Below are 21,696 nucleotides of genomic sequence, written 5' to 3'. Positions count from 1 at the left end.
ATTCAACAAACTAAAATATTAGAGATTCTGATATTTTTCAAGATTATCTCTAAAATATACTAGCACCAAACAGAAGGTGTGACGACCACACACTGTACCGATCATGCTGTGCCATTTTCATGTGGGGATAGTTTAGTGGTGAAACTCTTTTTGTCAGCCTCTCATTTTCACTGTTGTGAGCCGTCAGGGAAGATTATTCATTCCTACCTCCTCTTCACGGCTTGCTGGACGCCTTCCCGCAGATTTTAGATTATATTGATATTGACGGTATCTCTCTTCTGTTGGTACAGAAGATCCATCCCTGAATTCCGTCTGCCATTTACTTTTGTGCTCAGGATGGATTGCCGGTGATGCTTCTTATATACTGGAAATGAACTGAACTGCTTCTGCTTTGAATTTTTTTTAGATATTTCAGCTGTTGTTCTTTTTATTAAAATAGCATGAATTGATTAAAAAAATTATATGTCCTCCTTCAGAGACATAATGGATTTTAGGTTATTTGAGTTTAGTTTTATTTAATTATTTACTCAGTTATTTCTGTTCTCGTGATCGAGGCTTCTTTCCTCCTGCTGGCGTAAAAGGAGTATATTTTATTTAATAATTAGTTTAGTTTTATTTAATATAATTAATATTTATTAACAGCAGACCCAATTCTGAGTTTACGACTACCGATGTTTGATTGTTTAGTCTTGTAATTTTTGACCCAGCCTAGAAGACAAGGGAACTCCTTACTAAAGCACTGGGACAACCTAGCCTTCGTGGAGAACTTTTTGATGGAACTAACTCGCATTTGCTTTATATGAAGAGGAAGACCACCGAAAACTTAGGATTCAGATCTGGGTTACATCATTGGGAGGCGAGCGCTGTATCTTCTATCTGTTCTGAAAGGAAGCGTCGCCGTTTTAACGCATGTTCAAAAGTTCTTGCAAATTAATTTTGTGGTTTTCAATTAATAATAATCTTCTTTGTACCTCGATATAAGTTTTGTATCTTTCCATCATATGAAGAAAATAAATGGTACAGCTTGTTTGTACCTTTATTTTAAATGGTACCTGTTTTTAAAAGGGCACGAATCGCTCTCTGAGAATCGAAGTTAGACATCCGCATTGAATGGTGGAAACTATAATTCTGGATGACCCCACATCATACTATAACTTAATTCTTCTGATACCTTTTCTTCTAAATTTATTAAATTTAATAATATATTAGTTTCAGATTGTTAAGCTGTATGCTTGACCGCTATTGAAATATGCTATTGTTCGCTTTTTTAAACATTATTTTTTTTAACAAATGAGTCTTTATTCGCAACTTTATAAAATAAAACACAATTTTCACTGCTTCCCCTCATAGTTTTTATGCTTCAAAGTGGTTTCAACATATTTTCAGTATAAGAAAACAAAACATTTTCTATCTTGTTATAGATTTAGTTTTGCAAAACTCATTTTTTTTTTTTACATTATATGCGCACTTAAATTAAGTAGGCCGAAAACAATCTACTAAGACGGCATTTCATATGCAAAACAGCTTGTAACCCAAATGGAGTAAATTTTTATCCCTCTTTGTTCAAAATAGGGCTATAACAAAAGACTAGTTTAATGAGAGGTCAATCTACTCAAGCACAGAGAGGTCATTGGAGAAGGCCCCTTTGCCACGCGCAATTGACAAATCACTTGGAATCCAGCCCCTTCCATCAAAATAGTGCCGAAGTGTTGAATAGTGGGTAATTAGTGGTTGGAAAATCGTGCTTATTCAAACCTCCTTTGCGTAAAGGAGGTCTCTTCCTAACTGACTTTCTTGAACTCCAGTACTCCCAGTTGCTCCTGTTAATTTGTGGACCAGGATAATTTCGTTTACAGTGCCAGATTAAGTGATATTTGAAAAATACTATTTACTTTTCCAAGTTACAAAGCATATTATGGTTAGTATAAAAAATGAATTTATTCTGTCAAATATTTAAAGAAAACGTTTCTCATTGGAAGAAAATGGTTTTATAAATAGTTTCTAGGATCAAATTGACAGTGCTAATTTGTGAATTTAGTGGATAATTTCTTAATGGCGGAACATGGGAAGTGATATTTCGTGTGTCCTGGATTCTGCATAATTGAAATCATGTCGCGGTTAGCTGTAAATTATTATTAATTCTGTAGAGTGCTTACTTGTGATATTACTTGTGATGCCCAGGCAAGGAATATTAAGTGATATTTGAAAATTCCTTTGATATTAAGTGATAATTTCTTGATGATGAAGCATGAGAAGTGATATTTTGTGATTCTTGGATTCTGCAAACTTAAAATCATATTATGATTAGTTGTAAATTATTATTAATTCTGTAAAGTGCTTACTTGTAATATTACTTACTGGTGATGCCTACTTGTGATGCCCAGGCAAGTGATATTAAGTGATATTTGAAAAATCCTTACTTTTCCAAGTTTAAAAGCATATTATGGTTAGTATAAAACGTGAATTTACTCTGCCAAATATTTAAAGAAGACGTTACTCATTGGAAAAAAATGGTTTTATAAATAGTTTCTAGGGTCAAGTTGACCGTGTTAATTTGTGAGCTTAATGGATAATTTCTTAATGGCGGAGCAAGTGAAGTGATATTTTGTGAGTAATGGATTCTTCATAATTAAACATATTATGGTTAGCTGTAAATTATTATTAATTCTGTAGAGTGTTTAACCCGTTTATGTCCAAACACAAAAAGTGGTCGATATATGGTACACTCCTATCTTTAAAAAATTGCAATACGCATTCGCTTAAACCAAGTGGTTTATACTTTCAGTTATCTATCACTTCAGTTTTAGAAAAGCACTGTGTGCTTCGATTTCCGATCCAAATATAAATATTTTTATTATAATTATTTTATAATAGAGAGAACTCTTTTGTATCTGCAAAGCAGATCCTATAATTGAGTCACTTATCCTACTCCTTATTCCTTTACGAAAAAAAATATTTAAATAAAAAAATAAAATAAAAATAAAATAAAATAAAATTTCAGAAAAAAAATTAAAAAATACTTAGACAAAATAGGGTGTTTAGCGGAAAAAAAGTATAAGTATAAAACATGAATCTATTCTGCCGAATTTCTAAATAAAACGTATCTCATTGTAAGTAAATGGTTTCAATAGTTTCTTGGAAAAAGTTGACCTTGTAAATTTGTGAGAAGGATAATTTCTTAATGGTGGAATTCATTAAGTGATTTTTGGAAAATAAGTACTTAATTTTCCAAGTTATAAAGCAAATTAAGGTCAGTTGCAAGCATCCAAAATTATCTGTTTAGCGAAGTTTTTAAATGAGGCGCTATTCATTGAAATAATAGCCTTTATAAACAGGTTTTTATGTTCCTATTTATTTTGATCGTTTTTTGTTTTCATTTATTTAATTGTTTTTTTTTTCTTTTCTTTTTTTGTGATGAAAAAATTTTTGGAATTATTTGTTTTACATCGGTACATAAAAAATGCAAAATTTGTATGATAAAAAAGGGAAGAAAAAAAAAGAAGAAAAGGGGAAAAAAAAATGGACTTTAAGAACGCATTTAAGAATGGGGAGCTTAACTCTTGTGTCATATTTGACAAACCTCCAGGCACAAAAGACTGATTAAAAAACATCGTTTTAAAACTCCTTTTTTTTTTTTAAATGCACAAAGGTGTAATCAAGTATATTTTATAAGACGACTTAATGTAAATTTTTTTCTTAAAAAATAAGAAGTTAAATTCAATTAGAACTATGAAAGCTTAAAAATTTTTTAAAAGTTTACAGGCATACCCTGTCAAAAGAATTAATTAAAATTGAAAAAAAGTATCCTAAATGAATGAATAAAATAGGTGACAATATATTATGGGAGTAAGAAAACTTATTGGAATACTTAGCTAAAAAATAAACGACCAATTATAAAATATTTTGCTTTTCTTCATTAGTATTGTTTCCGGTTGTTGGTCTGAATTATTTGCTTGTTGATTTGATTGTTGGTCTGTACTGTACTAAGAAATCAGTTTATTTGTACCTTAATCTTAGTTTTAATAACCTAATCCATAATTTTAAGAAAATTGGTTCAAGATTAATTCATAGTAGCATAAGAACAGGCAATAATATTAATGTATTACTTAATTAACATAAGTTTTTGTGATTATTTTGTAATTAAAATTATTGTCAAAACGTACTTAATACATACATACCCGTTTAAATTTTTTTTAATTTTTAATTTCATTTATTTATTTTTTATCTAGCACTTTGTACACAACACATCAAACCATGCATACATTGCAAAATTATGCTTAAACATCTTCGTTACTCTCAATCCTTATGAAAAAGTGTAAGTAAAAAGCTACTTAAGTAATTAAAAAAGTTATGTATTTAGCTTAAACTTATACTTACATTTAAAGTTATACAGAACAATTCGTCCTGTTCGTACTTCTTTAGAAATTTAAATAAATGTCAAGAACTGGAAGTGCCTTATGATTTTGTCTTTATAGTGTATAATCAGAAGTAAAATACTATTGTGTAAAAAAGAGTTTTATAAAAAAGAAAATTTAAACTGAAAAAGTTTTAATGTTTTTGATAAATTGTCAAAGTGTCGTTCGGTAGGGATTCTAGAATAATATTAATGCATTACTCAATTAACATAAATTTTTGTGATTATTTTGTAATTAAAATTATTGTCAACCCGTACTTTATACATATATACCGGTTTAAAAAATGTTTTTTTTTCATTTTTTTTATTTTATTTATTTATTTTTTATCTAGCTCTTTGTACACAATATATCAAACCATGCATACATTGCCAAATTATGCTTAAACTTCTTCGTTACTCTCAATCCTTACAGAAAAGTGTAAGTAAAAAGCTACTTAAGTAATTAAAAAAGTTATATATTTAGCTTAAACTTATACTTACATTTAAAGTTATACAGAACAATTCGTTTTGTTCGTACTTCTTTAGAAATTTAAATAAATGTCAAAAACTGGAAGTGCCTTATGATTTTGTCTTTATAGTGCATAATTAGAAGTAAAATACTATTGTGTGAAAAGAGTTTTATGAGGAAAAAAAAATTAAATTGTAAAAGTTTTAATTTTTTTGATAAATTGTCAAAGTGTATTTTGGTAGGGACTCTAGAATTCTGTTTATGAAGAAAATTTTTTCAACAAATGATTCGAGACCAATTTTGCCCTGTATCTTTTTCATGTCTGAAATCTGGACACTGAATTATTGCTATAGCGTGAAACAGCCTTTTAACCGCTATGTATAGTTGGGTCGAGACCCCCTGGAAAGTGGATGATCATAGCAGTTTTTGAATTTTAGTCTTCCTAGACTGCTGCCCAGCGCCAGTTGACCCGTCTTCTTTTGTCACAGGTCTAACCGCCCATCAAGAGGTCATTTTCTAGACTTACCTAACCCATGACCACCAAGAAAGGTAAAAGTATAGGCTAGGGTTACTAAAAATGAGAAATAAATCGCCAAATTTGTTTGTCAATAAAAAAATTTTGAAATAAATGTTGTTGGTATTTGTAAGTATACAAGTTTTGGAATATGAAACATAATCTTCCAAGAAATAATTTCATTTATGGGAATTACTAATGGTAATACGCCTTTGTAGAAAAAAAAAATTGGCATTTAAATTTTCATGAAAGCGCTTTATTAATTATGTATTATTAGAAAAATGTCTCTTAAGTTTCGATAATCTTTTTGCCGATGTAACGATTTCATGAAAAGAAACAATCAATAATTTTTCAAACGGCGAATTTTTATGTTTGCAATAATTGAGTAAAAAATGTACAAGGAGAAATCTATTCTGGTAAAATTACCGTGCTGTATGGTATTGGCATTTCTGGTAAAAGAAAAATCGTAATTCTGACTAATGAAACCAAAATATACGGTATTTAAGCTATTCATTGCCAAATTATATCATGCATAATAAAACCATATTTTATTGTTAATTTTACCAAATTCATTACCTATGCGCTTTGATAAAAAAATTTTTTTTAAAAAATACAGAGCTTTTTGATATTAATATAGAGTGTGAAACACGATAAATTGTACCATATTCTGGAAGTTTAGTCCATACTTTTTTTTTTCAATGTATTCTCAAAGTTTTGGCGGAATTAAAAATTTTAACTCTAAGCAAAAGACTTTATTTCAAACTATACGTAAACCATGGTTTTTCGTTTCAATCTAAACACGTGAACACAACTTTCGTTGAACTGACATTGCAGAATTAGAATTACATAATTAGATCTTTGATTTGCAGAATCCGAAATTTCCCCACTCTCTATTTCAATTCCAGAAGAACACCAAATTTACTTTTCAAGACATTCTGAATCAGCGACATTTAATATTTTAAATAACTCGAAACAATAATTCGAGAAGCTTTACGTTTATATATACATTTTCACAAACTTTAGTTCAGAACGTGTGGATAAAGTATTGTAAAAAAGAACACACAATTAGTTCCTTTTTTTGTAAAATTCGAAATTAATCTGTTGTTAGTTTCAACCCTAAGAGGAATTCTTGAATTTATTGTTCAGGGCACTTTGTCATATGCTGCAAAAATAAATTCAAAAATAATTTAGTGTAATAAGGTATTTGCAACTCGAGTAGAAGTGAAGTGGTTAGGCCTAATTTAAATCAGTAAGCGACGCCACGCTTCTATGTCGAATCTGATTGGCTTTTGTTTTGACAAATGTCACAATTTACCTGCAATGACGTCACTCGCTAGCATCCAATTCTTGATAGTCAAAGATGAAGTATTTAACAAGGGAAACTGGGGAAGTGTGACTCGCCAATTTTGAAATAAACTAGTGGGATGTATGCCTTATGAGGAATAATTTCAGGGGGCAGCATTCGTTTCGGCCCATAGAAGGTCCTGTGAGAGGTAAAAAATAATTCAGTATATAGAAAAATCGGTATTTTATTACTTCAATGCAGACTATTAGTTATTGTAATTGTCTCATACTCTAATTAATTTGTAAGTAATTGGTTAATTAATCAAATTGCTAGCTAATAAATTAGTTGGCAAATTAATTATGAATTAATTAATTGATATGCAATTACATACTCCAATTAATTTAGAAAATTTTTCGGTATTTTATTACTTCAATGCAGACTATTAGTTATTGTAATTGTCTCATACTCTAATTAATTTGTAAGTAATTGGTTAATTAATCAAATTGCTAACTAATAAATAGTTGGCAAATTAATTATGAATTATTTAATTGATATGCAATTACATACTCCAATTAATTTAGAAAATTTTTTGAAAAAAAATTTAACAAATTTGATGTCAATTTTTTTTAAAATTAATCTGACAGGTTTTTCTGAAAAACTACAGATATATAAAATTTTCGTAATCAATTTTGACAATAAATATGCATTATATAGTACGTGAAAGTACCACAAAATTAATTGGAGTATGAGATAATTACAATAATTAATAGTCTGCATTGAAGTAATAAAATACCGATTTTTCTATATATTGAATTATTTTTTATCTCTCACAGGACCTTCTATGGGCCGAAACGAATGCTGCCCCCTGAAATTATTCCTCATAAGGCATACATCCCACTAGTTTATTTCAAAATTGGCGAGTCACACTTCCCTAGTTTCCCTTGTAAGCTTCTACAATAACAGTCAATAGTGTCTCATACAAAAAAATTTTAAACTTATATTATCTGACTTAAAATGTGCCTTCAAATTTTGGATAATAACAAATCATTTCTGCGAATTTACACTATTCTTTAATTTCACATCAAAATACATGTTAAACATGGTTGAAATGTTAAAAAATAAAATAAAATAAGTAAATAATGATAATAGTAACAACCTGAAATTGTGCAATGGTGAATAATTTTGTTTTTCGATTATTAACTTACAATAAAAAAAAAGACACGAATAAAATTAATACAAATATCTTTTTATAATGAATTTAGTGATTTCTCTAAAAGTTTAGTACAAGTTTCAACAACTAACTATGTATCATGTATGAGCAGCAATTTTTTTTTTTTTAAATTTAAATTCCATTGAAAATGTTATGTAATGTACATTACAATGTGTTAAAAAGAAAACTAAATTATAATAATAGAATTAAATTGTAACAGTATACTATTATGGTAGACACTCTCTGTTTTATCATCAGTTTATGAAGCAAAAAAAAAAAACATTAAAAAATTAATTCTGTATTTGAATAATACATCAACATGCTCAAATTGTACCGCATTTGTTCATTGATATGTAAACTTTCAATCACTTTATTCAAAAAGAAAAATTTATAGATTGTCTTCAGATCTTTTGGATAAAAGTATTGGCGACTGCCAAAGGAGAAGAAATGAGCCAAAGCAGATGAGAGCTTATCATCGATGGCGGTCGAAGGACATCTGTTGATAAGTGGACATCTAATAAGAGGAGCATCAGGTATTTCGGACAGTAGGGCGGCAGAAAACTTGCCAGCTGGGCTCCTCAGGGGGCCATCATCGGCACGAGGCACAGTGTCCACTCAAATTCGATTTGTTGTGGAAGTAAGTGGCTTGATGCCTTTTCTTCTGTTGCCGCCTTTATTATATCTTTGGTAAATTATAAGGCCAACCAAAGAGTTAGGCACAATATGTCGTTTTTGTTGGGCAGCTATTTATTTTCTATTCGCCTATTGCAAGCAAAATAGGCATCTGCTGTTAAGTTAACATCATTTTAAATATTCTTAGCAACTTTTCTATATACACACATCTTTAAATTGAAAATACTTTAGTAATAATAATTTAAATACAACTTAGCAGATTTCTAATTTCTTTTTCTTCTCTCTCAAATTGATAAGAAAAATTAGAAGGACAAAGATGCGCAAAGATTTGCGTATTTGATTTTTTTATTTGTTAGTTTAAATCGGATCTCACCATCAGATAAAATTTTTATAATAATTTTTACTTCTTTTTCTCCTTTTTATACCCTAGAAGGGTGAGTCCCCTGTTCGCTGTCTCTCACCAACCCTAATTATTGATTCGCAATAATTTTGCTTACCCTTGTGCCCCATTTCCCAAATCCAAATATTTTCCTTATGATTCTATTACTGAACATAATTAATCTAATCTAATTCCTTATGATCTATTAGTGAACATAAATAAGTTTTCTAAGTAATCATTGTTTAATATAACATTTGAATTTAAAATATATTATTATAACAAATTTGGTGAGTTAATAAACTTAAGCGTAATTTATTATATTGCGATTAGGGTCCTTTCCTTTTTTAGCACAATAAATAAAAATAAAACGCTTCCACCTCCTTAATTGTTGATTTAAGATTTTTTCTGAAACATAAACATTCCATCAATAGTTTGTTGATGGATAAGGCACCCCAACTTCAAGACCTCCAGATAAAGCTCCGCCACTTGATCTCCTTTGCGCACCAGCCGTCTTTACTTTCCATATAAACTAGTATCACTCGATTTACAGCTCAGGGGGCTTCAAGCAAACAGTGATGAAAGAATCCCAACCACTCAGTGTTTTAACCATTGTATCTTACCGGCTAACGTAATATTTAAAAAACCCTATTTTTAGTTAAATTTTATTATACTTTTATTTTGCTCTTGTTTTTATAAAAATTGGCAAAAATACAATGTTATTATTGTTAAAAATGTATATATATTGTATATTAATATTATATATTAATATTATGTATTAAACAGTTCAAGAGCACTTATAAGCTGAAAAGATGTTGTTATATACATTTAATTACTTCCAAGTAAATTCAAATATTTCCGTACTTATAGAAATTGTACTCATTTTAATATCTTTTTATTATCGTGCACTTAAGGAAAAATTTCATTTTCACCAGTTTTTTATTATTTTTTTTTTAATTTTAAAAAAGAGGCAACAGAAAATCTGAAAATTATTATGAGTATACAGGAAAAAAATCACATGAATTTTCAGGGGGGGGGGGGAATTAAGCATTTTTACAGACAGGTCAACCAGCAAAATAAATTATTATTATATACAGTAAAAAACTCCGGATCAAATTACGCTAGAAAGTATCGGCATTTTGGGTGCATCATCCGTAAAATGCATTTTATAATTAAATCCGTTTTTATCTTAAAATTATAGTAATTTTTACAGTTACATTTATTTGATTAGAGGGATTCCGCGATTTTACAATAATTATTACTATAAAAATTATGGTACATCAATTTTTTTTGTTCCGTTACATGTTTCGTTAAAACTGTATTTTATGGTGAAAAGTACTGGCACTACAGTAAAAGTGACGGTATCATAATTTGAACCGGAACTTTTTACAGTATAGATTATTTTATTTTATTTCCTAACATCTTTTGGCACTATATTTTTGTTGGTAAAAAATGTAAAATATTATATATTAATATTACTTATATATTATTAAATACATATGTTTATTAATACATATATCATAAAACGTTGGCACTGAAAAATTAAGGCAATTATCAACGAAGCAAATGTATATGCAAATTTCTTTATGACATATAACAGAGGTGGCCAAGCTCCTTAAAAGTCGAGCCATTTTTCAAAATTTGAAGTTTTTCGCGAGCCGCAATAAAATACGTATTTAAAAGGTATGCAAAAAAGTTATTATTTTTTTTTTTACATAAATCATATTTATTAAAAACATATAAGTGAAAGTACAAAATGGGTGTATTGAATTTAAATATTAAAAATTAAACACATTTATTTTACTTCCTTTGATAATTCTTTAAAATTTGGTGAATAATTGGTGACAGCACTTTTCAGTAATTCTTTGAGATGCTGGTTAGTTAATACTGATCGGTGTTTGGATTTCACGAATTTTAAAGTATAATAAAATGATTCACATAAGTACGTTGTTCCGAATGTTGAAATAATTCGACAAGCAGCCTTTTTTAATTCAGGATACTTCGATTCTGGTACAAATTTCTAAAATTCAGTAATCGACGTCAACTTATATTTTAATTGTAGAGCTTGATCTTCTTGCATCTCTATTAATTCTAATTCTCCAGAAGATTTTCGTGTCATAATTATATTGGAAATTGAAAACTCACCTTGAATTGAACAACGTTGCACTTACTCTTTCATATTTGTTCTCAGTAATTTAAAAGACATTTTGAAACACGTAGGGAACGATAATAATTTTTTAAAATGTAAGCACAAAAATGAAAAGGGAACTCGGGCAAATTTATCGAGAGCCACAAATAATCCTTCAAAGAGTCACATGTGGCTCGCGAGCCGCATTTTGGCCACCCCTGACATATAACAAGGAATAAGTGTCAAAATATAGCCGAACAAATAAGACAATTAATTAACAACGAAACAAATTTATATGCAAATTTTCTTACGACTTATAAGGAGAAATAAGTGGCCAAATATGGAATCGGGCAGTCTGTAAACGGTAAGTAAAAGGAATGCAGTCCAGCGGACCGGTTCGATGTTTGCACTCTTGGAACAAGTACTCTTCAAAAGTTACGGACATTTCGACGAAAGTCCGATAAATCACACTGACATTCCGCTCGGCCACGCCCACTAATATCTCGCTTTTGTTCTCCACTTTCCCCCACCTTGTAACATTCGATTGGATTTTTCCTGCCCCTCACTACTTAATAAATCGAAAAGCACATATTTCGCGTTCTTTAAATTTTATTTTTTATTTTTTTTATCTCGAAGTAAATGAGAGAAGACATCTGCATGATTTATGTATGCGGTTGAAGAAAAAAATATCAAATTAAACTGAGGTTGCTTCTTTGGGTCATCGAGGAATGTCTAAAATATTTTATGATATGAAATATCTGATTTTAATCAATCATTAATCATAAATGTTCCGTGATTTCTTATGGAAGTGGTGTTCTAGAACAGAGCCATTTAAACAATGGTCCACGACCTGAACCAAAGCCCCGTAGCCTACTAACTTTCATTATAACCTTCTGAAATTTTCTATATCAAATTAGCTATTATTGCTCCTTTTGATTATCAAGGAATCATGAAGGATAAGTATTATAACGTTCTACACTTTTCGTATCAAATCAATCATTGTTATTCCTTTTGATCATCAAGGAATTTCTGTATGATGTAAAATATCTGTTTTTATTTAATCATTATACTCTATGATATCTTATGGAAATGATATGCTAGAACATAGCTATTTGAATAATGGTTACGACCTGAAAAAAAGCAGCGCAGCCTGTTACCTTTCTTATAACCTACTACACATTTCTGTATTAAAGTTACTATTGCTCTTTATGAACATCAAGACTTTAATATTTTATGATATGAAAAATCGGTTTTTAAATAATCATCTTATTATATAAAACGCTAAAACGTACGTATGTTTGTATCAATAAAACCGATGATATTTCCTTTCTCGCGCTGGCAACAGTTTTCATTTTTAATTGATTGGATTCGGCGCGCAAGAACACGTAGTGAGCATCATATGGCTAATCCATGTTATATAAAACGCTAATACGTTTTAATTGATAGGCTTCGGCGCGCAAGAGCACGTAGTGAGCATCATATGTCTAATCGGGTGAATTCTCACCGAATTATCAAGAAAATTCTCACAAAATTATCTTCATCGAAGCCGATGCTTTACATCCGGCGTTCACTACTATTTCATATTGTTTTACAACACGTGGTTTTAGCCCTCTGGTGGGAAAGACTTTAAAACAAAACTTACAACAGCTACTTTTCTCAACAACTGAAATTTAGAATAGTGTGAATAAGAAAAATATGCGAACTGTTTGCAATTTCAAATTAATATTGAAATGCACAGGTTTAGAATTTTCTACAGTGAAAAACTTTCGAAACTTCAGTGTTCAAAAAAGTATACAAAAGCTAGACGTTAAGAACGTATTCAATGAGCGAGCATCGGATTGCAAAGCAATCCGAAATGAACTGCGAAAGCAGTTCCGGGGGTTGACGAGCGCCAGCGAGCAGGGGGGCGAAGCCTCCTAGTTAATCATAATATTCTAAGATATCTTACGGAAATTATATGCTGGAACAGAAATATTTAAACTATGGATCTCGACTTGAAACAATGAAACGTAGCCAGCTTACTTGTATTAGTGTATCAGTTTGACTAACCGACTACTCATTTCTAAGCCAATTAAAAATTTTTACTCCTTTTGATATTTTAATTCCCTTAAATATTTGATAATATGGAATATCTGTTTTAAAATAATCATTAATAATTAATATTTTATATTTACTCACTCATGTGATGCACAAAACGAAACGAAACTATGGGTCGCGACCTGAAACAAAACAGCGCAGCCTGTTAACTTGCATTATTACCTGCTTTACTTTCCTACGGAAGATTAACAATTTCTTCTTCTGATCACCAAGGAATGTCTTATATAATTTGATGATATGAAATATCTGTTTTTAATAAATCATTAATATTTTATGATCATACATGAAAAGGTGTTCGAAAACAGAGCTATTTAAGTCATAGGTCGTGGCCTGAAACAAAACAGCACAACCTGTTATCGTGCCTCTTAACCTAATGCATTTTTCTCTGTAAAATTAACTATGGTAGTTCCTTTGGATCATTAAACAACGCGCCTGTTAACTTGTATTATAATCTACTGTATCTTTCTGTATAAAATTAATTATTGTTGCTCCTTTTGATCATTAAAAGTATCAAGCAAACCAGCGCAGTATGCTATTTCACATTACAACTTACTATACTTTTCTGTTTAAAATTAACTATAGTAGCACCTTTTGATCATCAAGGAATGTCTTAAATATTGTACGATATGAAACATCTGTTTTTAAATAATCAATATTCTATAATTACTCATTGATATAATGTGATAAATAATAGAAATCGTGACTAGAATTTTTGCAATTTTAGAGCATTTTTCATACTATGTAAATAAAAAATAATAAAAAAAAAAAAAAAAAAAAAAAAAGACTCAACGAGAGCTGCATAAATTGCCATTCTATTCTGTGCCATTCTATTTCAAAAGGAATAAGGAAGAAAGAAAAAAAAACTCATCTTTTGAGTAAAGTTTCGAAGTATTTTATAATTACCCCAAAATGATTAAAGATTATAATTTTACATTTGTATTATATTATTTACTGTAACAACTACAATTTTAATTGTCAAGTGGGAATATTCTTTTAACTTTCAGTCATTAGAGCGAATTTTTTTTTTTTTTAATCTCAAAATTAACTTTCATTTAAATAAAAGAATGAAAATGCATAGTATTGCAACTATGAAATTCCAAACAAAGAGAAACAAAATAGGAAAGCAGTAATTTTTGCTAAAAATATATCAACCATCAATTTAGTTGCAGTTGCATGCAACAGTTATTTTTGTTATTTAATTATTTTTAAAAATAATTCTAAATGTGCTCTAAAGGAAACTAGTGGCTTTCGTTCTTTTCTGGTAACAAATTATCACTCTAGATGGCGCCGCCTTAGCAAATTTTCTCTGAGGACTGAAAATCAAGTTTTTTCTTCACTTATTTCATTTGATCTCTTCATCCTAAAACCCTAATCGTTTAATATCGATACGAAGCATTAAAATTTGGGGGTTAAATTGATAAGTAGTCGTTTGTTTGATAAGTTGTTTTAATGTGTTTTCACTTAAAGTTCTTTTAGTAATTTTTAGTTTAAAGGATATTATTTTTTTAGAAACTATTGCCACTATTTTCAGTTATTTTATTTACTTTTACTAGATCTAATTTTTTTTTAACCTTGGAGCATAATTGAATTATGAAAAATTGAGTTTTATTATCATTAAATTTTTCTTTCCGTAAAATTCAAATTGTTTGAAAACACATCTAGACGTAAACTCATAAACTAGGAATTCCTAATTTTATTTAATTTCATGAAGTACATAGTAGATTTAAATGATGATTTAAAAAAAATATGATTTTATACTCCTTATGGTTCGGAAATTGACATGATAATTTGGTAATAATATGATATATACCTTTCTGTGTTACGCGTAAAATTAAAATTGTGTTATCCGTATAAAGAAATGAATAGATAAAAATAAATCTTTGCAAATACAGAAACAACGATGCAAATGGGGTTGACAATAAATTATAAATTCACACTATCATACTTTTATTTTTTGTTGTACTGGATGTATATCCTATCTTCGTACAGGTATAAAATAAATAATCATTAAATAAGTACTAAATGACCCTTCGAAATCATGCACAAAACTAAAGGACCGATATTAATATAATTAAAGATAAAATAATTCCAATTTTATTATATCCTCACGTGACATTTATTAGACAATTCGTTATTACCAGGGTGGCTTAACGTGATTAGATTAAGCAAAACACGTTTTTAGTAGTTTATTATACCTAACCAACAACTTCAAACAGTAAAAAAAATGTCGTATAATAGAGCAAATAAATATTCAACCAATATAAGTGTTCTTGTAAACTCTCGCTCAGCGATATATTTATTTGCTTATTTTACTTTTTTACGCTCATCTTTTCGCGATAAACCGTGGGACGTGAAGTTATAATAATATAAGAAATTTTCTTACAATGTTACTTTTTATTAAATAAAAACTTTCTTATTAGCTTTATGTGAAAACATAACAATTAAAAAATGATATATATATTTTTTTAAATGTACAGTTACAAAGTTAATATCAAAGTTACAGTTACAGTTGTACCAAAGATATTGTTTAAATAAAATTTGTAAACTGACGTAGGAACAACCAATGTCAAAATTCTAAAATATTTGGTCTATGAAAGCAATTTTTTCCTCCATTGCTTGATTATGGTCACACTGCTAAAGGTTTTAATCATTTTTAGCCTATTACACAGCTTTTGCTCAAAACATTAACATTTAAGGCATAATCAACCCCGATTAAAGGAATGCCATTGGTTCCAGTCAATACTATTCAGTTAAGCGGGTTATTCGATTAAAAGGGGAGTGCATTATTCAATTTTAAATGCTTAATTTTTACGATATTTCACTTTTTAATGGTATTTAATGCATAGTATTTTTGTTTTCTATAATAACTCAATTTTATGATGTTAGTTTTATTAAATATAAATGACATTTAAAGTTACATAAAAATAAATCTGTGCTAATGAAGAAAAATAATAATACAGGTACTGTAATATTATTTTGTTCAAAAAAAATTGGTACTTGAAGACTGTTTTTATACCCGTTTAATTCGTCAATTTACCAAAATTCGATTTTCTCTTTCATTTTTAACTAAGACTTTAATAACTTGCATATTCCTTTTGAATACTTTCAGATTTTTTGTCTTCGAAATTTAAGAATTCCAAATTAATTTACTATTTCAGTTTGGGATTTTTGAAATTTATTTCTACCAAAACTTATATTTTAGTTATTTATTTTAGATTATTTAAAATCATTCCTTTTCAAGCTCATCTTAGCAAAGTAAGTAAAGAAGGGTAAAACCGCGTTCATTCACTCCAATGTATAACTGCGAGCAAGATTTAACTAATTCTTAAACTATACTCCTAACACCTGCTCAGAGCAACAAATGAACAGAAAGTCCTTATTGAAGTGACCACCTATTGAACTCTTAATTGATAATTTCATTTTAGCTGGTGAAATATTTCTTAAAAATAAACAGATTTTTCATTCCAGTATAACGCAATTAAGCGAGGGCTGGAAACAACAAATATCCATTTAAAGAGGAATTCTTTTTCATATAAATTCTAAACTTTATTCGTATAAGCAAGCGGGTAATTTGATTATCCGATAAAGTGGAGATGACTGTTCTTGAAAAAAGTTTTTTTTTCTTCAATAAATCAACTTTTTCTACTATAAAAACAATAGCTGTGCAGATTTTTCATGTTTTTTTAATTGTTTCTGAACCTGAACAGAAGAAAAGAATTATTTCGGAAGAAAGAAAGAAATAACGAAGAAAGGGCGCGAATGAAATATCTCTTAATTCCTAGAATTTCTTTCATGTGGGCGTCTATCGTAGGTTCCTGGCATCTGCAAAGTAACAAACAATTTAAGCTAACACTCCATATATTGTATCAGCCTTGTCTAAATAGTGCTAACTTTTGCTACGACTGAAACCTCTTTAGTTTTTCCTCACCCACATCCACAAATCATCTCTTTTTACTTTTTCTTCTTCTTTTCTCTGGCAATTTTTTTGCGGTTTGGCTCATCTCGGTTGTTCTTTTTGTCTTCAACAGTATCAATGATACCCAATTTTGTAAGCAATATGCATCCACGTGGTTACAGCGAGAAAAAAAGTAAGTTACGGGGGTTTGTTTTGGTTTTTAATGCGGCTGTGATTTAGAATGGAGAGGGTGTGAATTCTTTTTTCTTCTTTTTTCCTTCGTTTTGTTTGTGTCTGGGGTGGAGTTTTCATCACTTATACGAGTCTGCCTTGTTTTCCTTAAGTATTTGTCTTTGAAAAGGAAAAATCAGAATAAAGTACACTCTCGATTAACCGGGACTAGATTATGAGGATATTGGACGAGAAATAGTGCCATATACAGTAAATACCCACTATCAGTTTATTTCTGATAGTTAAATAAAGAACTTTTAGAGTATATTCAGATATTTAGAATTTTCCCTCTCCGTCTCCACCCTTTCATTCCTCACAATAGTATCTCACAATATTATATTAATATATTTTGCTTTGGCTATATTAATACAAGATTGGAAAGCACTCTTTTTTGCGGATATAATAGTGTGAGCTGATGACAAGATTATATCTTCTGTTTTCCGATTTTTTAATATTTTATTTTTAAATAAGAAATTTTTTTGAATATTTTTTAAATATTTCATTTTAATACAGTTTCTTATTCTCTTTTCATCAATTTTCATTATATTTTCCATGTTTTCTCTATATTTTTAACTTATTTTTTATGAGCTCTATATAATTGCAGCTTATGCATATAAATATATATATATATATATATAAATAAGTCTATAAATTGCTTTTCTTAATGAGTGATAACTAACATTATAAAACATTAAGTCAAAATATTATTTTAACAAAACTAGTCCAAAGGGTACTGGAAATAAAGCGGTCCTAAGTCTAAAACCTAAAAAGTTTTCCAAAGAATGATTATCCAAAAAAAATTCTGCTATATCTTATAATTGGGTACTAGAAACTCGAGAAGAAGTGTATTGATTATGCCTAACCATGTAATTTTAAATCAGATTTAATTGGATACTTATAAGCGACGCCACGAGTGTGTATCGAACCAGATTGCCTTCTGAATCGACAAATGCTGCAATTTACCCACGATGACGTCACTTGCGGGTATCCAATTGTGCTACATGCTCTAAATATCCTTCAAAGAAGATTACGAAAGCTAATTGTTTCGGTTAACGTTTAGGATATTCTTCAACAATTTTTTTCCCCTACTATTTGATTTAATAAAGAAAATTTAAAAATTAATTGATTCATTAAATGTGTTTTATTAAAATGTGAAAGTTGGAGATTGGTAAGATATTCTACTACAAATCTTTGGTCCAGGGATGATCATCTATTACAAATATTTGCTCTGAAGATAATTTTCCACTTCAAATATTTAATCCAGCTTTGTTGTCAAATATTTGGTTTGAAGGCACAAAATCTGAAGATGGATGATTGTCTTCTACAACAAATATTTTTTTCCGAATTATTTCTGGAAATATACTGCAATATATTATATATAACAAGTCTAGCGTTTTATTGCATAAGTGTGATCTCAGCATTTTGGATGCTGATGCAGATTTTAGTACAACGGAAAGTTGGTACACTTTTCGGTCTGTCGGTAATTTTACAGACTAGCCATTAACACATAAGTTTTATTATTGCTAAATGAAATCTTCTCTATGTAAAGCAAGTTCAAAACTATAGTATGGTTACGCTGTTCAGTAGGGATTGTTCAAATATTAGATAAGCAACAAATGGGAGGGAGTGGTTTTGTGATTTACTTATTTTTGTTAACGAAGAGAAGGAGTGGTATGATTAACTGCTTACATAAAACATTAAAGTGCTCATATTTGCAAAATTTTCTTTAAAATCAAAGTGAAAAATGTAACAAAAAATTACACTGAGAAAAAAAAACTTGAATTAAAAGTTGAATTTGGGGAAAGAAAAAATTGAGAAAAAACATGTCTTTGAAAAGTTACAGAAGCCAACAGTTTTGAACACAAAAAGCAAACACAAGATATCCCTAAAGAATACCTCATTCAAAATTCGATAAAATTAATTGAAAGGTAATTTTTGTTTAACGCAAATTTCTATATTTCAATCTTGATATTGTTGTTCTTGTTTCTAATGCGACATACCTATCCCGAAATATTGTATTTAAGGCAGAGGGAGAGTTTCTTGTTCTCCGGTGACGCCATCTATGACCAAGAATACGACTTCAGCCACACATATGCCACAACCCGTTTATCAAGCGGTCCATTCATCCGCAGATTATAATTTTGTCCTGAACTAGTGAATGATCATTCGCCAATTCCGTACCCCTAGTGCTATGATTTGTTAAGGGAGCATAGGGGACATTATGACCCGATAGATTTAACGTGCACCAGTTACCATTGACTACACAGGGAGTCTCCGGCCTGTGTGGATCGAACTCACGACTTCTAGGACATGGGCCGAACGTCCTACCAATCAGGCTATCTCCAAGAGTTCGTGGCTTCGATCCCCGCCGGCCGAAGACTCCCCGTGTAGTAAATGGTGGCTGATGCACGTTAAATCTGTCGAGTCTCAAAGTCCTCCATGTTCCCATAACAAATCAATACCTCTGGGGATACTGATCCAGAAGTTTCCTTGTCTTCTGGAGTGGTTCAAAATTACAAGGCTACAGAGTTGAACATTAATAGTCGTAAATCCGAAATTGGGTTGGCTGTTCAACGACGGATATAAAATAAAATAAAATCAAGATATCTCGGCCAATCGTAGTATTAGATTACTACCGTAAAAGTTAAAGCAAACTACCACAGTTAAGTAAAAGCAAAAATCAGAGAAATGTGTGGCAACTTTTTACGTAAGCATGGAAGTTAGTTTGTAATTTGGTTATTTTTGTTGATACGGGGGGAAAGAAAGTCCAAAATTATACTTATGTAAAAATTGAACTACCTTTTTTCTTCAAAGTTGCCTGTTAATGAAGAACTTAGTGCCATAATTTTTACTTACATATTACAGATCTAATTTAAAAGAAAAACGCTAGCGAATAAAATGTTAAAGACACATTAAAATGGGCTTCGAGAAATGGAGAGAATATGTAAAGACAATAGTACTTGAAAAGGTAATTAATGTCCTCCTCAATGAAAGAAATCTAATCAAATACTAGATACACTTTATGTCTTTAACTGCTCACCTGCTAAGACAAAAGCAATTTATAGCCTTCATTTGTCCATCAAAAAACAATTTCATTTTTCCAACCAATAAAAAAACTTTATGCGCTATGATTTCTCCCCCCCCCCCATCCTTTAGGTAGATTGCCTTCCCCCACACCCCATGCCCTGGGAGTGTATGAGAAAGAGAAAGGAAAACAGAATTATAAAAGAAGAGAAAGAAAAGAAAGAAGAAGAAAAAAAAAGTTCTTTTTGGATCCGGGTTATGCTTGTAAATCGCTGTAGAACGTGGATTGTGCGATTATCAGGAACTACCTGTCACAGCGTATTGCGCATTGTGACGGAATTCCTGTCTTCAGACACGTGGCCCTGACCCCGCCCCTCAATCGCCAATGTTACCCGAGGGCAGCGTGAACATCTTCAATCTTGGCGATATCTAATTGGCGAATATTTTTTAAAGAAATGAAATGTCTTATACCCTTATAACAGATGGATTGGCAATTTGGGACCACCATATTTAACGTTAGGTTGGGACAAATTTCAACCACTTCATTATTAGTGGTTTATGATGTTACAACTTTAATATATTTTCAAATTATGTAAATTTTTTGGAAGTCTTTAAAAGTTCAAGATCTGATAAAATCATACTAAGAATATTCTAAAAAAGGCTGGCACTTAGTAAAAATGATTTTTTCAGCAACTTTTCTGCTTGTTTTTAATTTTTAGTTGCTTTGTCACTAGTTAATTTCCCTTATATCTGGGACACACCTTTTTGTACTAACTGGAACTACTTGTTGCACAATAGTAGTTTACTGAAACATAACCAGTTTGGTGTAATACGAAGACTAAAATTTTATCAATCAAATTAAAAATCAAAATTCACATTTCAACTGTGGGGAGCTCGACTACCAAAAGCTTTTTTTTTTTATTCTCGTAATTAAAACTCATAATTCCGTGAAAGTCTTTAATTTTTCTTCTTGAATTTCCTTTTAGAAAAAAGCACTGCACTTGTTTTTAGTAAATCCTATTTTGTCATTATAACAAATGCTTTTTTGCAGCTCTTTAGAAAAATGGAAATTTTAATGGAAAATTTTTACAGCAGCTCAGGGAGCAACGGCATGGAAAGGTTTACTATTGCCAGCATTATTTACTTTCCTTGAAACGAATAACTCGATGGTTCCAATTTTTTCCGAAAATCTTATTTAAGGTACATTTCTTTTTCTAATCATTTCTTGAAAATTTATCCTGCAAGCTAACAACGACATATGTACATTTTAATAGAGCCTAACGAACATAACGTATTATTACTAATTCGCATATTTCTTGTAGTTGAAAATAAGTTAGGGCAAGGGAAGTTATTCTGACTTAAAATATTTGTCTTAAAAAATACTACCAATAGACTATCAATACAATCAATAACATTACAATGGTCATCACTAATTTTACCA

This window comes from Parasteatoda tepidariorum, chromosome 2 (assembly GCF_982258835.1).
Source record: "Parasteatoda tepidariorum strain Cologne lab strain chromosome 2, Ptep-v5.0, whole genome shotgun sequence".
NCBI classification, from domain to species: Eukaryota; Metazoa; Arthropoda; class Arachnida; order Araneae; family Theridiidae; genus Parasteatoda; species Parasteatoda tepidariorum.
Note: the sequence above shows the minus strand (reverse complement) of the source record.